Source organism: Cupressus sempervirens, chromosome 4 (genome assembly GCF_028749045.1).
Source record: "Cupressus sempervirens isolate cs-2001-9-10 chromosome 4, ASM2874904v1, whole genome shotgun sequence".
Lineage (NCBI taxonomy): Eukaryota > Viridiplantae > Streptophyta > Pinopsida > Cupressales > Cupressaceae > Cupressus > Cupressus sempervirens.
The window spans coordinates 708,015,387-708,035,683 of record NC_143121.1 but is presented as its reverse complement, the minus strand read 5'-3'; the positions used below and the strand labels follow the sequence as shown (position 1 = coordinate 708,035,683).

Here is a 20,297-nt window from a genome sequence, read left to right as displayed (position 1 = left end):
CTGCAAAAAATCAATGCAATTTGCTATAAACCCTAAAACCAAAACTAATCCTTGTATCACAAGGATTTTAAGGAGTGGAGGGGAAGGAAATCAAACTCGTGAGCTAGAAATTGCATACCTTACCAACGGTGTAAGACATCCCTTCTGAATTGAAGACTTCCAGTCCAATACTGAACACCCTATTTCCATACATGCACGTAGGCACAAATGACTACATTTTTCTAAGTAAACCACAAAGCCGTGACATTGGCAGGGGCAGTGATTTTTTGCACTTTCGTGATATATATGCGTGTAAGACAACTCTATTCTGACAAGTAGTATGATTCATGCTACAACCTTTTGAGCCTCAACTCCCAAACCATGAGTGCGTTTCATAAATAAAAAAACGTGTAAGGTGCAGATTGTAATTGATATGATCAAATCTTTCCAACACACTCTAGCCATTCAATGTTGTCTGAAATCGTCTAAAAACAAGCCATTCAAAGTTGTCGAAACCGTTTGAAACCATTTATGGACAATAGTTTTCAAGTGTGAGACAAATTCCGATTGCAGGCAATCTCATAGGGAAAGCCTATCAGCTAAATATAAATATAAACACCTCCGTGTCTCACTTACATTTTGTGTCTAGGAAGTGATCGGATAACAACTAAGTTTCCAACCCTTATGATCTCGCAAGTGTATGCTTGTGACAGTTAAAAGGTGCGGATGTTAAATGTCACACATATATTTTTTATTCGTCCTTATGAATGCAAATTTGACACTTGGGAGTCATTGTTTCAGGGAAAAATTATATGGATTATTTGGTGGATTAAGAAGTTGAAATTAGAAAGGATTTTATAAATTAAGAAGTGTGGGTGAATATATACTAGCTTATATATATAAGAGATATTTTTTTGAGGTGCCTATTGCATGGAGATAATTTATGAAAATAGGTGCTTCGAGAAGGATATCTCTCATCTTATATATATATATATATATATAGTAGTAGTAGTACTCGCAAGAAAGAATGAAAGATAATATTATTATTATTATTATCATTTTCTTATAGTTAATTGACTATATTGTGTTTCCACATATATGATAATTAATACAATCCAAATATATGTCGTGATTTAAGTAATTAGAACTAAATTTAGGTTTGATATTAAAGTTTTAGTTTTCATTAGTATAAGTTTTATCATTAAGGTCATATTATAATTTGAAATAGAGCAATATTTGAAGTGGAAGTCGATAGTTATGTATATTCTATATAATATCTATAGGGAAGTCAAGATTTATCAAGGCTTTAATTTTTATAATGTTTCATCTATTTATTATTTCTTATGTCTATTTATCTCTCATCCTCTCACTTTATGTCTACCTCGTATCTCACTCTCATCCCCTTGTATCACTCTCTCACACGTACCATGTTATATTTACATCTCTCTCTCTCTCTCTCTCTCTCTCTCTCTCTCTCTCTCTCTCTCTCTTTCTCTCTACTCTACTCTTTCTCTTCTCATCATCTTCGCCATCTATCATGGGCCCTAATTATCCTCTTTATTTACATATTTACCCCATCCAACCCTCAATCCCCCTTTGACCTTTCTTCCATACCCCTCCCCCTCTAACTATTGCTTCCCCTTATTACACCATTCTTGGTATTATGGGTAGGGAAAGAAAGGTTTGTATGTTTGATCTCTCTCTCACACACACGCGTGTGCGCGCACACACACACATTATTTCTTTCTTTCTCTCTGACTCATAGCTTCCTCCTGTATGTTTTCTCTTTCTACCTAATATCTCCCCCCTCTTCTCTCTTTCTCCTATCTCCCAACCCCTTTCACCATCTCGTCCACTTAATTATTATTTATCTCTACACCATGTCTCTCTTTTTCTTTGTCTTTCACAAATTATTCTCTTTCACTCTCTCTCCACTAATTATTCTCTTTCACTCTCTTCCCATCTCCTCCACCTAATTACAATTTATCTCTGCCAGATGTCTCTCACCCTTTCCCTCTTCTCTTACTCTCTCCACCTCTCTCACGTCTCTCACCCTCTCCCTCTTCTCTTACTCTCTGTCTCTCTTACGTCTCTCTTCACCCTATTATATTTTGTTTCACTCTCTCCCTTTCTCTCACTATATATTCTCGATATTTACTCTCTATAACTTCCCCCCCTCGCTCGCATCTCTTTATCTTTTAATCTCTCTCTCTCTCTCTCTCTCTCTAAAATAAATATAGTATAATATAATTTTTACAAAGATAGAGATTGAATGAACATATTATTATTTTAGCCTAGACATATTGAAACTCATTTCTCTTATAATCTAAAACAATATATATTAAAAAAGTTTTAACATTTTTTCCTATCAAATGTCACAGTATAATTTTTTTCCTAATTTTTATGAAATATAAATTCATTATATTTTTTCAATACAAATTTTCAATAATAAACATGACATATTAGTTCTTTTTTTTTTTCAACTTTGGTCCCTTTTTTATTTGCTCAACTATAAAATCAACCACATCAAATATAACTTATATTTAATTAAAAAAATTCAGATTAATGAAATTAAATTATATATAAGTTTTTCTCTCAATTTTTTAATAGCATATCTATATTTTTAAAATCATTTTTAGCTTAATGAAATTGCAAGACTAAAAATGAGGTATAATAGGATGGAAAGAAATCTAAGATTACTTATAATATTGTATTTATTAAATAGAAACTAACCGAATATTAAAAATGATAATTTGTATTTAACAAGTTTAAAAAATAAAAGCTAAACTATATTATGGAACAAATTCAAAAAATAAAGAAAATTTGAGATTGTAATTAGGAAAAAATTAATTACTTGTGTTTACAATATAAAATATATAAAATTTAGTAAGTTTTTAAATCAAATTTGATATGTCAAGGTTTCTTACTTAAATTGGATTTGTTTAAATTTAGAGCTTACTAAACTTTATCAATTAAAAACTATTTATAATTAATTTTTGTATGAATTATACAATATATTAAAAAAGTAGACCATTATTCCTGTATGGAAATTTTGATTTAATGGAAAGCAATACAACAAATGCTTGTCAATTGATGCAAATTCAGGTCTGATTGTACATTTAAATTTAAATTTGGAAAAATCATGGCATAAATTCAATCCAAGGGGTATAAATCTAACAATTTCCAATAATGCAAAGAAGTAATTTGAAAATTATGAGTTGAGACGAATCATTTTCTGAAATCTAACATAACTTGAGGGAACTTTAATGGCCATTTCATTTTTTAAATCTATTTTCTTCTTCATGGAGACTTAAATGTTGATTTTACAGGCTGATAGAAAACCCCATATTAATCTTTAATAAGGACTCAAACAATCAGCCAACTGCATAATAGCCATCCCTGTATCCATCTTTCTCCTTCAAAAATATCAGAATAAAGTATTGTACACATCATAGTTTAAAAAATCGGTATTGGCAATATTTCGAGTGGCCCAATTTTTTTGAAAAACTTAGAATCGACAAAAATTCAGTGAAAAAATTGGCAAAATCGGCACTTTTATCGAACATTTGAAAATATATAATTTCTAAAAATATTCTTAGAAACCACAAACATATAACACCAAATTTGTAGAACATATATTAATTGAGATTTTCGTCATCTATTAATGAAGGTTTTGAGTTAAATTCATTATTAGTATTTTATTTTATCTTAAATCAATCAATTTTTTTTTAATTTATATTTTATTTACATATAATTAGTAAATACTAAATACATTTGTCATCTACATAAAATTTAAATTTATTTGATGAATCAAATACTAATGATAATAAGGGTGAGTGAGTAGCCGAGTTGGTGTGAAGGCGAGTCGTGAGGCGTAGTGTTAGGCTAATGATCCCGATGCTACGCATCAACTCCGGTTCGAGTCACTAGGTTTACCACAAACCCTTTTGCCAATAGTGGCATGTTGTGATGGTTAAGTTGTTGCGTTGTTATCCTTGCCATCCAGGTTCAAATCTCATGGGGATGAGGTCCCCCGTTTGTGGCCTCATTGGTTCATAGCTCCAGGTCAAAGCATTGGTGGTACCGGTGGGCGTGTCGCGCCAGCGCTACCGGTCACGTTAAAAAGTTTACCAGGCGCATTTTCAAAAAAAATAAATAAATAAATACTAATGATAATTTATTTATTTTGTATTAATATATGATGGAAATACATTTACATTAATACAAAATACATTTACATTTATATTACTATATATCAATATATTACAAATTACAAAATATAAGGTATATGAAAGATTTAATTAAAACATATTTGGATAGAACAAATTTAAAACTAGTGCAAATTGGCTGCTGAACGAAGCCTCTGCATAAATATAAAACCCTAAAATGCATACATACACCAGGTCTGATGAGCACGATAGCTGAAAATGTGGGTGGGAGGTAGGAAATGGATGCAGGAGAGACAATGGCAGTTTGTGATAATGACTAACATAAAATCCTTCCCTCTTAATGAGATGACATGGAACAAAATTGGTTTTGACAGTTTGTGTTCGACTTTATCCCCAATTTAAGTGTCGGGTTTAACATTTTATGGCGATATCAACTTGAAAAATATGCCACAATTTTTTCAAAAACACGTTACCGTGTTTTATTGCATTTATTTCATTTAGCAATGCATCCCGTGATATATTGCGACTTTTGCGATTTATCGTAGAGTTTTAAAACTATGGTACACATCATGCACAACAATCGAATAATTTAGGTAATAATTTTTCATAATGTATCTTTCCCATTTCAAGGTGAAATATTTATATGAAATCTAGCAAGACATGTTGTTTCGCACTGAAGTAGGCAAAGTTTAAAAAATGTGTTGATGCACTATGACTTTTGTTTCATCAAAAATCATAGCCACATGCCAAATCTTTGATTACAACGCAAAGAGAGCAAATACTCCACAAATAAATAAAATCTTGTACAATGAGTTCGTTGGTGTTCTCTTGATTATGAAATCCATCAACAATTAGAAATATTTGGAAACAATGAAGGCATTGAGAAAATTTACGATGACAAAACATTTATATTACAGTCTTTAGAAATTCATACAACTGAAAAGAGGAATTTAGCATTAAAAGATATAATCCCCAAAAGCATAAATACATAAATAACAAAACATGAAACACTGGATTAGATACATGAGCACAGATACATACCAAACTATGACGGATTGAAATTAGTAGGCAAAATTTACATCATTCAGTTTTATAACACTTATGCAATTTTAATTTCAATCATCTTGGGTTTCTTCATCTCAGGAGGAGGGAGCTTTGGAATAGTAATAATTAAACAAACCATCCTGCCATAAATGGCTTCCATATTGCACTCATCAAACAAAGCAAATTTGTGCATGAATCTATCGAGTCTGCACTCCATCTGAATGAATTTGCATCTTGCTCTTCCTCCCTCTTTTGCTCTTTGTTGATTGTCTCCTTTTGAATCTACTTGTCCACAAACAAAAGATTAAGCTTTAGTAGCTTGAAATTTTTAAATCTTTAAGCACGAAAGCTATCAAATAAATGATGAATTTGTAGAGGAAATACCTTGATATTGTAAGATTAGGCACGTTGGCAATAAAAACATAGTAGTTGAGGCGATGGCTATCGTGTCGCGAATGTATGTGCAAGCTGAGGCATCAAGATGCTTCTCTAGTTTATCGGCAAGCCCCAACACTTGTTGTAGAGTGCTCATTAGAGGATCCATTACTTCTCAAACCTTGCAATAATGTCCTATATGGAGATCTTTAAAAAAATTATGAGAACTAAAAAAAAAATGATATCAACTTAAAACTCTGTAAAGAATAAAGTGGACCAAAAACAAGAAACATTAGCTTTAGTCTATATGTAAGGATCAAGCGTTGATGGCTTACCAATTTGTCTATTGTAGAGAAATAGTGGTGGATAACAATCAAAATGAAACAATTGCGACCAAGTCAAATTGAAGGCAAAAAATTCTTATGCTTAGAATCGATGATGATGAAGGATTTAAATGGAGCACAACCATCACTTTGCATGTTGCAAGTTGAAGAACCCAACTTTTCTTCTTTGTTATAAATGAATCGATTGGCAGACTATAAAGTAGAAAATATCAATTACAACATTGCTACAAGAAACATTAGCTTTAGTCTATATGTAAGGATCAAGCGTTGATGGCTTACCAATTTGTCTATTGTAGAGAAATAGTGGTGGATAACAATCAAAATGAAATAATTGCTACCAAGTCAAATTGAAGGCAAAAAATTCTTATGCTTAGAATCGATGATGATGAAGGATTTAAATGGAGCACAACCACTTTGCATGTTGCAAGTTGAAGAACCCAACTTTTCTTCTTTGTTATAAATGAATCGATTGGCAGACTATAAAGTAGAAAATATCAGTTACAACATTGCAATTTGTCTATTGTAGAGAAATAGTGGTGGATAACAATCAAAATGAAATAATTGCTACCAAGTCAAATTGAAGGCAAAAAATTCTTATGCTTAGAATCGATGATGATGAAGGATTTAAATGAAGCACAACCATCACTTTGCATGTTGCAAGTTGAAGAACCCAACTTTTCTTCTTTGTTATAAATGAATCGATTGGCAGACTATAAAGTAGAAAATATCAGTTACAACATTGCTTTAGTTACGTTGTCTCTTCAATTAAGTTTGGTTGCATGAAATGTAGGAATAGCTCTCCCTGCATGAAACAAAAAATAGGTTATTAAAATCTACATTGAATGACATATGAAAGTGGACTCACCATACACTTTTAAATGAATGTTAATTTTTTTTTCAAATGCCAAACTGTTTACAACCAAAGCTGCTTGTATTGTAGAAGCCTCTTGGCTTAATAAAATATGTCAAGAGTAATCCTTTTCAAGACACTTATTAAAATTTTAATATGTTTTGAGTGTGAGTGTATATGTGTGTAATTTTATATATAAAATAAATAAGTTAAGAAATGTGTGTATTTATGTGAATATATATAAAATATGTCGAAAGTAATCCTTGTCAAGGCACTTATTCAAATTCTAATATTTTTTTTTTTGCGAGTGTGAGTGTGAGCATGTAGTGTGTGTGTAAATATGTATAGAATATATAAACTAAGAAATGTGTGTGTGTGTGTGTGTGTGTGTGTGTAAATATATATAAAATATGTTGAGAGTAATCCTTTTCAAGGCACTTATCAAATTCTAATATGTATTTTTGTCTGAGTGAGTGTGTATTAATATATATAAAATATGTTGAGAGTAATCATTTTCAAGACACTTGTTTTCATCAAATTCTAATATGTTTTTTGTGTGAGTTAGGACTATTGAAAATAGGTTTCTTGAGAAGGTTTACTCTCCATACGCGCACGGGCAAACACACACACACACACAAACACACACACACACAAGTTGGTAACAATTGTGCCATGACATGAAAGATATTTTATAATAGTAATATTCAAATATATGACAGTAAAGGTCACTGCTATGGTTAGCATTATGGTTATGATTAATATTTGTGGTAGGTTTATGGTTAAGGTTAGAGGGAATGTTAGGATATTATATGAATTTTAATCTATAATTATATAAGGGTAAGGTTTAGAGTTACAAATAGTGTTAGTATTATGATTAGTGCTACTATTGCGATTAAGGTTAGAGTTAGGGTTGTGGTTAAGGCTAGTGTGAGGGTTAAAATTAAGGTTAGTATGATAGTTAACCTTAAGAATTCACTTAGGGTCAATCGAAGAGTTATGGTTACAATTTAGGATGAATGGTTTAAAGTTGGGAGTAGTATTGTTAATGGTTACAATTAGAGTTACAGTTAGGAGTAGGGTTGAGTTTAGGGTTAGGGATCAAGTGAGATTACTATTAATATGGAAATTATTGGTATTATGTTAACAATTGCAATTAGAGTTATGATTTAGGTTAGGGTTATAATTATGATTGGGGTTAGGATTAGTGTTAGTATTTAGATTATAGTTTATATTGGTTCATATTAAGGTACATGTATATGGTTAAGGTTATAGGGAAGGTTAGGATAAAGTTTACAATTAGAGTTTAAGATTGAGGTTGGGTTTAGGGTTAGGGTTAGGGTTAGAGTTAGAGTTAAGACTTAGGTTATGGTTAGAATTACAGTCAGTTTTAGAGTTCTATCTCTTCCCCACCTTTTCCTCTCCCCTATCAATTCCTAATCCCACCCTCTATATACACCCTAATCACTTTAATATTGATTTTTATCTATTTTATATTTGAGATTGTCATTTGTATTTTAAATTTTTTGTGAATGCTATATGGTATTTACTATTTTAATTTGACTTTTCATTTTAATATTTTGTAATGCAATTTGTCAATATATTTTTTATTTCTTTTTGTTAATAATTTTGAATGCCAAATGACATAATGTGTTTTAATTTGGTTTTAAATTTTTTTGTGAATGCCAAATAACATTTTTTTAATTTTTAAGTAGTTTTTAAAAATAGATTTCATTTGCAATTGCCATCAAATATTTTTTCTTTACACAACACATTCCTTTGGCATATTCTCGTACTGGATTTGTTGCTTCCATTGTATATGCCTTTCGACATAATTATTTGAATAATTTATATGTTTTGTTAATGTAAATAGGATAAGTGTATAAGTTTTAAGCATGAGTTTCTTTATATTTTAAAATTATACTAAAGAAAATATTATGACTTGGTGGGTATTTGTAACTACAATAAGCATTTAGTTAGAAGTGTCTAGTGTAAATATTATTTAATTTGAGAACTAAGATACCACACAAATAATGGGTTACATGATAAAGAAATGAAATTAAAATGATAAGAATATTATTGCTATTGATATTAGCAAAAATACATATAAGATATGATGAGCATAGTGTCAACCAATTGTTTGGAGTATAGCCTAAACATTGTTCACACTTCATGTTAGTTGTTCAGTGTTCGCATGTCTTTGAGGTCCAATTCTTTTTATGTGGCTTTGTTAGGATGATATCATATGATACTCAATCTAGTTGAACCATATTAAAATAGGACCTACTATAAGGCTTACTGCGGCGTTTGCATTATTGATGCATCATTTTAATATTATGAGTGCATGATGTTTATTGACCTCTAAGTACAATAAATTGATAAGAGAATTGGATCTTAGACACTTGTGATATGGAGAATGTATATAGATGCCTATAAAGATAGATCATTTGCAAAATTATATGATAGTAGTAATAGATGAATAAGTTCCTTTATTAGCTTAGTGTAATAATAAGGCATGTTATACGATTCTACAATGGTATTTGAGTATTGCGATAAGGGATTTTTATGACTACAAGATATAGATTGATCCCTTGAGTAAAAAACCTTCATTATTGAATCTACTTGTGAATTCCAAACAGAAAGTTGCATTCTTATGTCTTTGTGTGAATCAAGGTAGTTTAGTGTTGTAGCCACAATGTTGATAAAAAACAAACATTGGGACCTTCAAGCTAGTTTATGAATACTACATAGTAGTGTCATTCAAGACCTTGATATCATTGATAGATCATCATAAGGGTTATGGAATGGTCACAAATTAGAAATTAATATTAGTGGGAGATCAAAGTAAAGGGCTAGATGTCTTTGTTGGAAGTTCTTTAACATAGGTTTACTATTTTGTGAGTCTACTTAAATGGTTTCATGCCGTAAATTAAGTGTTTGTATGGAAGTAAAACACTTATGAAACCTTGATTATGGGAAACTTGGGCATGTGCATCCCTTGAGAGACCTTGTGAAATACATATGAGTTTGATATGTTTTGAAGAAGGTATGTAGATAGTCCTTGGACAAAGGATGCTCCAACGATTGTGAGTTTGTAGGGGGATTTAGGATTCCAAAGATTGGGGTTGCTCCTAACTTGTTTATCCTTCCCTCTTTTGTAGGCTTCAAATGAGAATAAAATGGGTATTACATGGCTATAGAAGAATCAAGGTATCCTGATATATTGTATTTAATACATAACATGCTTTTGATTAGCAAGTTGAAGGAAGTGAATGGGTTAGCTACCTTCTAGTCAATATATGCTTAAGCCAACTTATGTTGGTTGGGGCACAACTATCCTCCCTACAAACTGTACAGTTGACCAATTTTCAAAAAATGAAAACATCATGATTTTTTTTGAAAATTTCAGCGTTTGATCATCATGATCTACATAGTTTGTAGTCGAAAACAACAAAAAAATTGGAAAAAAATCACTACATTTTTAATGAATCTAGATTTTTTTTTAAAACTTTGTTTTGTCTTTAGTGAGCCTGCCCTTGTTGGTTGTGTGTAATTGCTAATTATTTGTGAAGTTAATTGTTAATTGCTTGGTTGTGATATATTTATCTATTTAACCAATATGTTGGACTACTTGTTGGAAATATATAATAAGCTAGGCTACCAAGAGGCGAAGGGTGAATCAAGAACCAATAAAACTTAATCTTATTTCACGAATTAATCCGTCATATATATTCTGATCTAATTACATGTATGAAAGACTGAAAGTAGTAAAACATTCATAACACTTTGACACAAGATATGGTGACCCAGAAACCCTCCAAATAGAAAGTAAAACTAGGGTGGGGATGATACCCACAAGCTTTAGTACTGTATTATAAAGTTGGCTAGTTAAGGCTTACAATTGATCACTTCTGATGATTTTCCCTATTAGGAGCAATAAGGACTACTAAGTCCACCTTGTTAAAGGATTTACAAAACATACAAATAAGTATGCACTCAGTAAAGAGATTTGCAAAAAGACTATTAAGTCTACCTTGTAAAAGGATTTAACTGATACACCTATTAGGATGAACTAGTGGCTGATCTTTGATTTGCAACTCTGATTGGCTGGTTGAGATTCCTTTGAAATGTAATGATCACCTTGTTGTGATAGATAAATCTTTGCTGCTCCTTATATTGCTTGTAGCCTTTTCACTTCACACTTCTTCTCTCTATATTTGCATCATATTTTTTTCTTACTCCTTGGATGTGATATAATACATTACATATATACCAATCTAGATTACAATTCATCAAAGTAAACTAAAACATATATTTCCAATAAGATCACAAAGTCATCTCAACTGCTGGCACTCGGGTTCTGAAGACAAACTTAGTGAGGTTCTGATACTCGAAAACCATTGTCAACACTCGACATCGTCATGCTCTAGGTAGACGTGGAAGCTTGGTTCATACTAATCACTTCAAAGTAGTCTGAACTCGGTCAACACTAGTGACTTGGTGAACAATGCGAAGCTCGGCATATAAACTGAATCACTTGGTTGACACTGCATGGCTCAATCAACACTAACACTACGGTTTTGTTATAAATTGAATCACTTGCTTGACCCTCCTTGTCTTGGTCAACACTAGATTCACATCACTGACACTAGGATCTCAGTAGACACTGGAGATCACGGTTGACACTGCACAATTCGGCTAATATTGTGAAGCTTGGTAGCAACTGTCACTGATCAACACGCTAGATATTGCTCGGTGTGAACTGAATGTAGATTTTGAAACTCGGTAGCAACTGTAGAACTCGGTAACAACTGTATTGCTTGGTAGTAACTGTAGCACTTGGTTAACACTGCAATCTAAAAGATAAGCTCGGTAGCAACTTAACCAATTGATTAAGTGTGAGTCACTAATAAACAAACTTGACCTTAATGTCAACAATCTCCCCCTTTGGCAATAGTGACAAAAATACTTATCAATCCAAAATTGAATGTTCAAAATTTCAAGTTCAAAATATTCTTTTGTCTGCATCTTGTATCTTCAACTCGGTAACATACTCTATTTTTTAGATTTTTCAAAATTGCTTTTGTAAAAGATGTTTTTTGATTATCTATGCATGTATTTGTATCAAAGTAACAAGAATCGGAATCGGATCGGAATCGGCAAGGCCGAATCAAATTGTGAATCGGCCATGAATCGGAATCGAATCGGCCATGAATCGGAAAATTTAAAAAACCCTTGAAATTTAGTGAGTAACTTATTTCATAAACCCTTTATCGCTGATTCGATTCACCGATTCACAAAAAATCGTTTGGCTTGAATCGAATCGCCGAATCGCGTGAATCGCATGAATCGCCGTGATTCTTGGAACTATGATTTGTATAATATTATGTTGCTCCCCCATACATTATATCTCATATTAAACTTCTCCTCAATAGATATACACATATCTCCTCGTTTTATATATATGTATATATATATCTCATCTTATACTTTACTTCTTCCCCTTTTTAACATAAATGCCAAAGATGTATGCTAGATGGTCATGCCAAAATGTGACAGGAAGCCAAAATGTACCTTCAAAATCAATGCCATAGTCTTGTCCCAATTTTCTTGTAATACCTTGCTTGCATGACATGCAATTTGTACTTTGGCTGATAACTCCATCATGTGATCAGCTATGGAGAAGTTATTATCATGGATGAGAGTTTTGACATGTGCAATGTGTTTCTGCAATGCATCAATGTTCAGAAGAATCATGCTTTGGATGTCTATAAGTGTGGCCCTTATCTTGGTTTCATCCCTTACTAATTCTACTTGCAAATTAGTCAAAAATCTGATCTTTGAGTAGTGAGTAGAACTGTAGCTTGGGTCAAGTGACAATTGGTGTGCACTTGCCTTCAAGTCTTCATCTATCTTAAATAATTTATCTTTGATTTCCTGAGTGAAGATAGATGTATCACACAACTTTCTAAATAATGAATTTACATTATTTGTAGAGGTTTTTGATGAACTGAGAGTAGTAGACAATTCTACTTGATTTATTGCAATTTTCTGTGCCACTTGTTCCAATAGCTTGTTCTCAATTTTCCTCTGCTCTTTGCAGAAACTTGTCTTGTCCATTCAGATCTTCGTTGAATTTTTGGACAACTTCTACTAACTGGACCAAAATAGGTTGTGTACTATCAACCTCAATACTTAGTGCATCTAAAAATATGTTCTTTACATCTTCAAGGACTTGGTTTTCTCTATTTTTCTCTTCTCTAAGCTTATGTTGCTTAACTCTCTTTTGCAACAGTTCACCCATTATGTTCATTTGATCAGGATTCAGAGTAGAGATATCCCAATTTGGGATGATAATATCCTTATCGAGATCAATGTTTTCTTCTTTACCCTTTTCCTTGCTTGAAACTTTAGTACTCGGTTGAGACTTGTTCTCAACTGTCCTTGTACTTGTTACTAACACATTTGGAATTGTAACAACAGTAGGAATAGAAGGGCTAGCAACAAAAGTAGATATTGCATTGACAGTATGTTGTATGGCCAAATCTAATGATGGTTGCACTTGCTACTTGGTAGATGAAGTGTTGATTACTTCAGTTAATATGGTACTCAGCTGAATAGGTGTAGAGTTTGGTTGGGTGCTTGGTGTTGCAGTGGGTGCCACAACCAACTTGATAGAAGCTTTCTCAGAGCTTGATGGCATTAAAGCTTTTCTCGGTGAATGAGGAAATGAGGCCATCACTGCTGCTGCAATATTTTCTGGGTTAGTTTCCTCAATACTTTGAATTTCAGGAAGATTCTCCTCTATAGCTTCCTGTTCTTCCTCCTCCTCATCCATATTTACATCTTCTGTTTCTATATCTTCTTCATCATTATTGTCATTATCTTCCTTGTCATCTTCATCATCCATGTCACTAACATGAACAACAAAATCACTCGGTTGTTGAAGTTTGTAAACATTCTTCCATGTAGTTGTAGCTGTCTTCACCACATGTTCAATGCCATTGAATTTCAGAGTGAACTTTTCCTCATTTTTCTTTTTGGATTCTTTCACCTCTTTGTCACCAAGACTCGGCATGAGCTGCCTCAAAATTTTTTCAAAAATATCTTTTACAATCTTCTTAGCATTTTCCCATCTTGGTTTGATTGCTTGCATAAGCTCAATGGGAATTTGCTATACAAGTTGATCAGGAGAGTATTTCCATTTAGCTGATTTTGTCATCATCATGTCTTCAACTTGCTAAATCTCATTTGCACTACTGGTTTCATATCTTAGAGATTTGAAATTTTACATTCCAGCTCCTCCTTCAATTTCCTTTAATTTTACTTGAAATGTAGGTGGAGGCTTCTTGAAAATAACTTCCTCTACATCCTTCTCACCTAATTTCAATTTCTTTCTTGATCTTGATGCTCTTCTTGTGAATACTGCAGTACATGGTGGGTCAGGTAATGATAACCTTACCCTTCTTCCTTAAGGCTCTTCTTCTTCAGACTTTGTTTCTTCTGCTTCATCGTCTTCCACATCATCTCCTTTTCCTTCAGTCAATAGGCGAGTAGAACTTGCTTGCCTCAGTTTTGCTATCCTCTTCTTTCCTTTGTTAACTGCTCAAGGAAGCTTAATTTCAAGTTCTATTCTTGCTTTGGCTTCTTCATAAGTACCAAAATATGTGGCTTTGGGATCCATAGGTTCATTCAACAGTGCCTCGATGATATCCTTTGTCATCAATGTTAACCTCATAGCTTAGAGGCTTAACCCACACCACTCTAGGTTTAATTGTTTGAATGTACACTTTGTCACAGTCTACCATAAAACAAATATTATCTTTGTAGTCTTCTACAAGTTTCTTAGGTATTCTACATCTGTTATTCATCTTTTCCTTAAATGAATCAAAATAGTTGTCCATGATACTCACAAAGTTCTCACCCATCATTGTTATGTATTCATTAATCTGATATAACACTAGTACATCTTTTCTACATACGACTGAACCTTTAGAAGGGAAGAATTTTTGCACATAGAAGAATAAACAAGTTAAGAGTTAACCAAACTTACATGGATTGTTCTTTGAACTCCTGATGCTCTCCATGTTCTTGTTTAACTGATTCAGCATTAACTCAACAAGTTCGAAGGACAGGTTGTTCTTTACTACCTTGAGAGCCAAATCAACTGCCTCACATGGCACATTGTTGAGATGACTAGAGTTGTAGATCTTATGAGCTATCACATGAATTCCAAATTTTAGCTCCATGTTAGTCACATTGCTGATCTTCATTCCTCTTCCATCCCATTCAGCAAGAGTCTTGTTTTCCAGTTCTACCCAACTTAGGGTTTTGGTAGTCTTTTCTTTTTTCAACATTGAGAGCCTTGTGATTAGATGAATCATTTTCTTTGTGATTTGAATAGGCTACTCCAACCATAGTTGCCCATTGTGTACACAGCTGAGGATAAACCTTATCCATTTAATTTGAAAGTCTCAGGGCATATGCAGAATGTGTGTTAAACCCTTGGTCTCCAAATGTTGATGCTCGGGTTTCAACACACCATTCACACATAACTTTTCCAGAGTCTCATTCATCTCTAGGGTTCCAATTTCTTGTATTGAACAACAAAAATGTGAACGAATATCGTTAATGAGTAATACCTTGGATGGAATCTGCGATTGAGCTCCAGTAGGGTCAATTACTTCTATAATTGTCGGACTCAATTTGAAGTCTGGTGCCTTCCAATCGACTCCTTGAACCAACATCTCAGATCCTTTCCTGGTTTTGTTGCTGGAAGACACCATGCTCGGTAGCATTTATGAAAACATGAAAATCTTCAACAACAAACACATAGATATCTTGGAAGCATAAAAATCACCCTTTGCAAATAGCTCTTCGAAAATTCATGGTGAAGAATGAATTTGATTTCCTTCCTTTTAACAAATTTTCACTTTTCAATCGCTATAAATGCTTTGTACATCGCTCATTCAGTGACAGACTGTCATCTACTCGGTTCAACCTTAATGCTCAGTAGAGTCATTCATAGCTTGGTGTTTACACAATGCTTTAGTGTATCCTGACCTTGCTTGGCAGGGTCTTGCAACCCGACCTAGCTCGGTAAGGTCTTGAATTTTCGCAATCACTTTGTGATCCCTTTGCATCTTGAATGCTGATATGGATCCTTTTTTCTAGCTAGCTAGAATTGATGTAAGATGTCTGCTTCAGAGTCTCAATTCTAGTCATTCTTGTGGGAGATCAAGCTGAAATGCTTGAGTCACCCAATTCTTGAGTGACATGTGCTTCATGACTCAGACTTGCATTCTAAGAAGATTTTGGAATCCATTGTTGCCTCCTCTGCTTTCTGATATTGTCAACTTTGGCTTTCTTTTCATCTTCAATCCTTCTAGTGTTCATATAGTTATTGGCAAGATCTCCAAGTTTTGTATAATAAAACATCTTCCAGTGGTGTATTTTGTCCTCATGTGATGCTTCACACAATTTGCTCCAATGTGCCCAAATTCTCCACAATAGTGGCATCTACACCATGTGTTGTAGTCCCAACTGAATATAGTTTTCACAATCTATTCTGCTGGGTTCAAAATCTTGGTTTTGCATTCAAAAGATTTGTATCCTTGTTTCTTGCACTTGTGACATTTACCTTTAATCTTAGGTTTCTCCTTGCATTCATTTGCTTTATGACCATGCTTATTGCAGTTGTAACACTTTCCATTGAATTTTTCTTTACCATTATTCCAACATTTATTTGATGTATGAGCTAACTTACCATAGTGATTGCAAGTAGGCCTTTGATTCTTTTGAGCTCCTTGCTTGGATGATTCACCTTCTTCTGTGTATACTATTCTTGCTTTGCCTTTTTGTCTGTATTGACTTTGCTCATTCAACTGATTCATGTTTGCTTGAGATTTCAACATTCTCTCATTGGTTTTCTTTTTAGTGTTTAGATCATTTTGCAATATTTTATTCTATGATCTTAGATTCACGATTTCTTCATTTGTATTAGTAATCTAATCAATGAAGTCTGTTTGCTAAAGGGATAGATGCTGAATTTCATTGTTCTTTCTTTCTATCTCTTCTTTGGATTTGTCTTTTTCTTCCATGACTTCACATAATCTTACTGACTAAATTTCTTGTTCCCTTTTCAGCTTTTTAACTTCTTGAAGATTGGAATTCTTTTTTAATAGTTATTTGATTGCTTCATCGGCTTCATCTGAATTTCTTTCTAGATAAATATCTACAATTCTTTCTTCAATATAGAGATTGTCATTCATTTGTATCGTTAATTTTTTTTTTCTTTTCAATGATTTAAAGAGTTGCTCCTTTGCTTTCTTTAGTTGCCTAATAGCCAATTCCAAATCCAACTTTTCATTGTCAATAGCCTTGTCTAGCATGTATACCTCCATTACCTCTGATTTTTGTTCAAGCTGTTAAACTTATTCTTTGAAAACCACAATAGCTCTGATACTAATTGTTGGAAATATAGGATAGGCTAGGTTACTGAGAGGGAAGGGGTGAATTAGGAACCAACAAAACTTAATCTTATTTCACCAATTAATCCTTCATATATATTTTGATCTAATTACATGTATGAAAGAATGAAAGCAGTAAAACATTCATAGCACTTTGACACAAGATATGGTGACCCAAAAACCTTCCAAATAGAAAGTAAAACTGGGGTGGTGATGATACCCACAAGCTTTAATACTGTAGTATAAAGTTGGCCAGTTAAGGCTTACAATTGATTACTTCTGATGATCTGCCCTATTAGGAGCAATAAGTTCTGCTAGGTCCACCTTGTTAAAGGATTTACTAAAATACAATGAAGTATACACTCAGTAAAGAGATTTGCAAAAAGATTGTTAAGTCTGCCCTGTTAAAGGATTTAACTAATACACCTGTTAGGATGAACTAGTGGTTGATCTTTGATCTGCAACTCTGATTGGCTGGTTGAGATTCCTTTGAAATAAAATGATCGTCTTGTTGTAATAGATAAATCTTTGCTACTCCCTATATTGCTTGTAGCCTTTTCACTTTGCACTTTTGCTCTCTATATTTGCATCATATTTTTTTCTTATTCCTTGGATGTAATATAATACGTTATATATATACCAATCCAAATTACAATTCTTCAAAGTCGGCTACAACATAGCTTTCCAATAAGATCACAAAGTCAGCTCAACTGTTGGCACTCGAGTTCTGAAGACAAACTCTGTGAGGTTCTGATACTCGGCAACCATTGTCAACACTTGGCATTGTCATGCTCTCGGTAGATGTAGAAGCTCGGTTCATAGTAATCACTTCAAAGTAGTATGAACTTGGTCAACACTGGTGACTCGGTAAACACTTGGAAACTTAACATATAAACTGAATCACTTGATTGACACTGCATGGCTCAGTCAATACTAACACTGCGAACTCGGTAGAAACTGAATCACTTGGTTGACCCTCCTTAGCTTGGTCAACACTAGATTCACATCACTAACACTACGAGCTCGATAGACACTGGAGACCACGGTTGACACTATGCAACTCAGCTAATACTGTGCAACTCGACTAATATTGTGAAGCTCGATAGCAATTGTCACTAATCAACTGGTAGATACTGCTCGGTGTGAGCTGAATGTAGATTCTGAAACTCGGTAGTAGCCGGAGAACTCGGTAACAACTGTATTGCTTGGTAGTTGTTTGGTAGTAACTGTAGCACTCAGTTAACACTGCAATTTGAAAGATAAGCTCGGTAGCAACTTAACTAGTTGACTAAGTGTGAGTCACTAATAAACAAACTTGATCTTAATGTCAACACTACCCACCAACGTTCCCCTTTAGGATTTGTGAAATGGCTTAATTGCCTCCTATGATTTATAAGTCTAGTGGTTGTATCAGGGATTGATAAGGCGATCTTTTGGTGCAACAACAACCTTAGTTTGCAACAAGCAGTATTAGATCTTGGTTGCATGTTTGAATCTCCTTAGATAACTTTGAGGATCGATTGTTGGACTAATCGTCAATGTTCTCCTTCGGGATTTATGACATGGCTTAACTACCCCTTGTGTTCTATAAGTTTAACCTAGTTGTATTGGGCATTGATATGTCGATCTTTTGGTGCAATGACAACCCTAACTTGTAACACAATACTATTTAAATCCTATTATGTATGACTCCCACAAGTGTGAACCTTCATGATATGATACATTAATTGTTAGCATGTTGATACTAGACTATGCCAATGGTAAATGCCCAAAGCTATGGCCATATCTTTTGGATTAGCTAACATTTGTCTGGTTCATGGAGGTGAAGGATGGTAAGCAGCTATCTAAAATTTGATATAGGCGATTGAAGTTGGAGTCCATCGAGCGAAGATAGTTTACTATTGAAAATTCTTAGGATTGAGGATTAACCCATGGGTATAAGATGTACAAAACCCTCTTCCAAATTGTCAAATGGTATACTTGACCTTGTTGGGTTGAGCAAGGACCCCGAATCCTCTTTCCAATTTTTGTTGGTGCAAAAGATGAGGGAAAATAATAGGATTCATTGTGTAGTGCCCAATGCATCGACATTCCTTTTCTATCTCGAATGCATTATGGATTAGTTAGTAATCGTGTATGAGCTAGTCGCTATTGTCTCTATGATGCTTGTATGAGCCAGTCCTTATGCTTCTGTGAAGCATGTTGGAGCTACTCACTATGTATGTGATGTAGGTCATAGCTACTCATTAGCTATCTAATGTATGCTGAAGCTAGTTAGCATGTGTACCTTGTAGTATCTTTCATGTGTATGAGATAGTCCCTTGCGTATATGTGATATATGCTTGAGATAAGACCACAGTTTCTGATTTGCGATATGACAATTGTGTATAAGGTTGTACGGTAATTCTTGGTAGTGTTTGGTAATGGGCTAATAAAATAGATTTACTTAATTTATATTCAGGGTTCAAAGAAAGATTATAGATCATACACAATAGATAATAAACTCCTTCTAGCATTTGAGGGCAAGCTAGAAAACCTCTAATGTCCTGTGAGAAGATATATGGGTAAGGATATCATGAATGATTCTCAATTAGACAACACATTATTTGTCAAGGAATTGACATTGAAGGTAGGGAGTTATCAAACCCAATACTTCTATTACCTTGACTCTTACGTTGGCTAATTTAAGCTCATGATTAAGATGTTACATAAGTTGTTCTTGAAACCTCTAATCCGTCATATTTTAAGTCATAGAAACACAGATATAATTATACGACACCACTTTTGATAGAACTTAAACATTGCTCGGAAGGCGACTCTGCAGAAGAGTTTCCAACCTTCTGCCTCCGATAGATGCTTCATTTCAATCATTCTGTCAGCTGTCCGAGGAAACATCAATTCTCCTTCACACATCGTCCAAAATAAGCAGCAGTCGCTTCTCCTTGAAAAACAGATGCAACATCCCTGCGGCCTCGTCAATGCTAAAATTGGATAGCCAAGGCAATTCAATTTTGTCAAAAATGCTCCTCTGGATTGAAGATATATCGGAATCTTTTGGCGATTTTCTCTT

The 20,297-nt window shown here is 33.6% G+C and overlaps 1 protein-coding gene across 8 annotated transcripts in view; it reads left to right on the top strand.

Moving 5' to 3' along the window:
* The window catches only part of LOC149563230 (uncharacterized), a 47,175-nt gene that overhangs the window by 8,152 nt on the left and 18,726 nt on the right, over window positions 1–20,297 (top strand). The gene's annotated exons all lie outside the window — the stretch shown is intronic.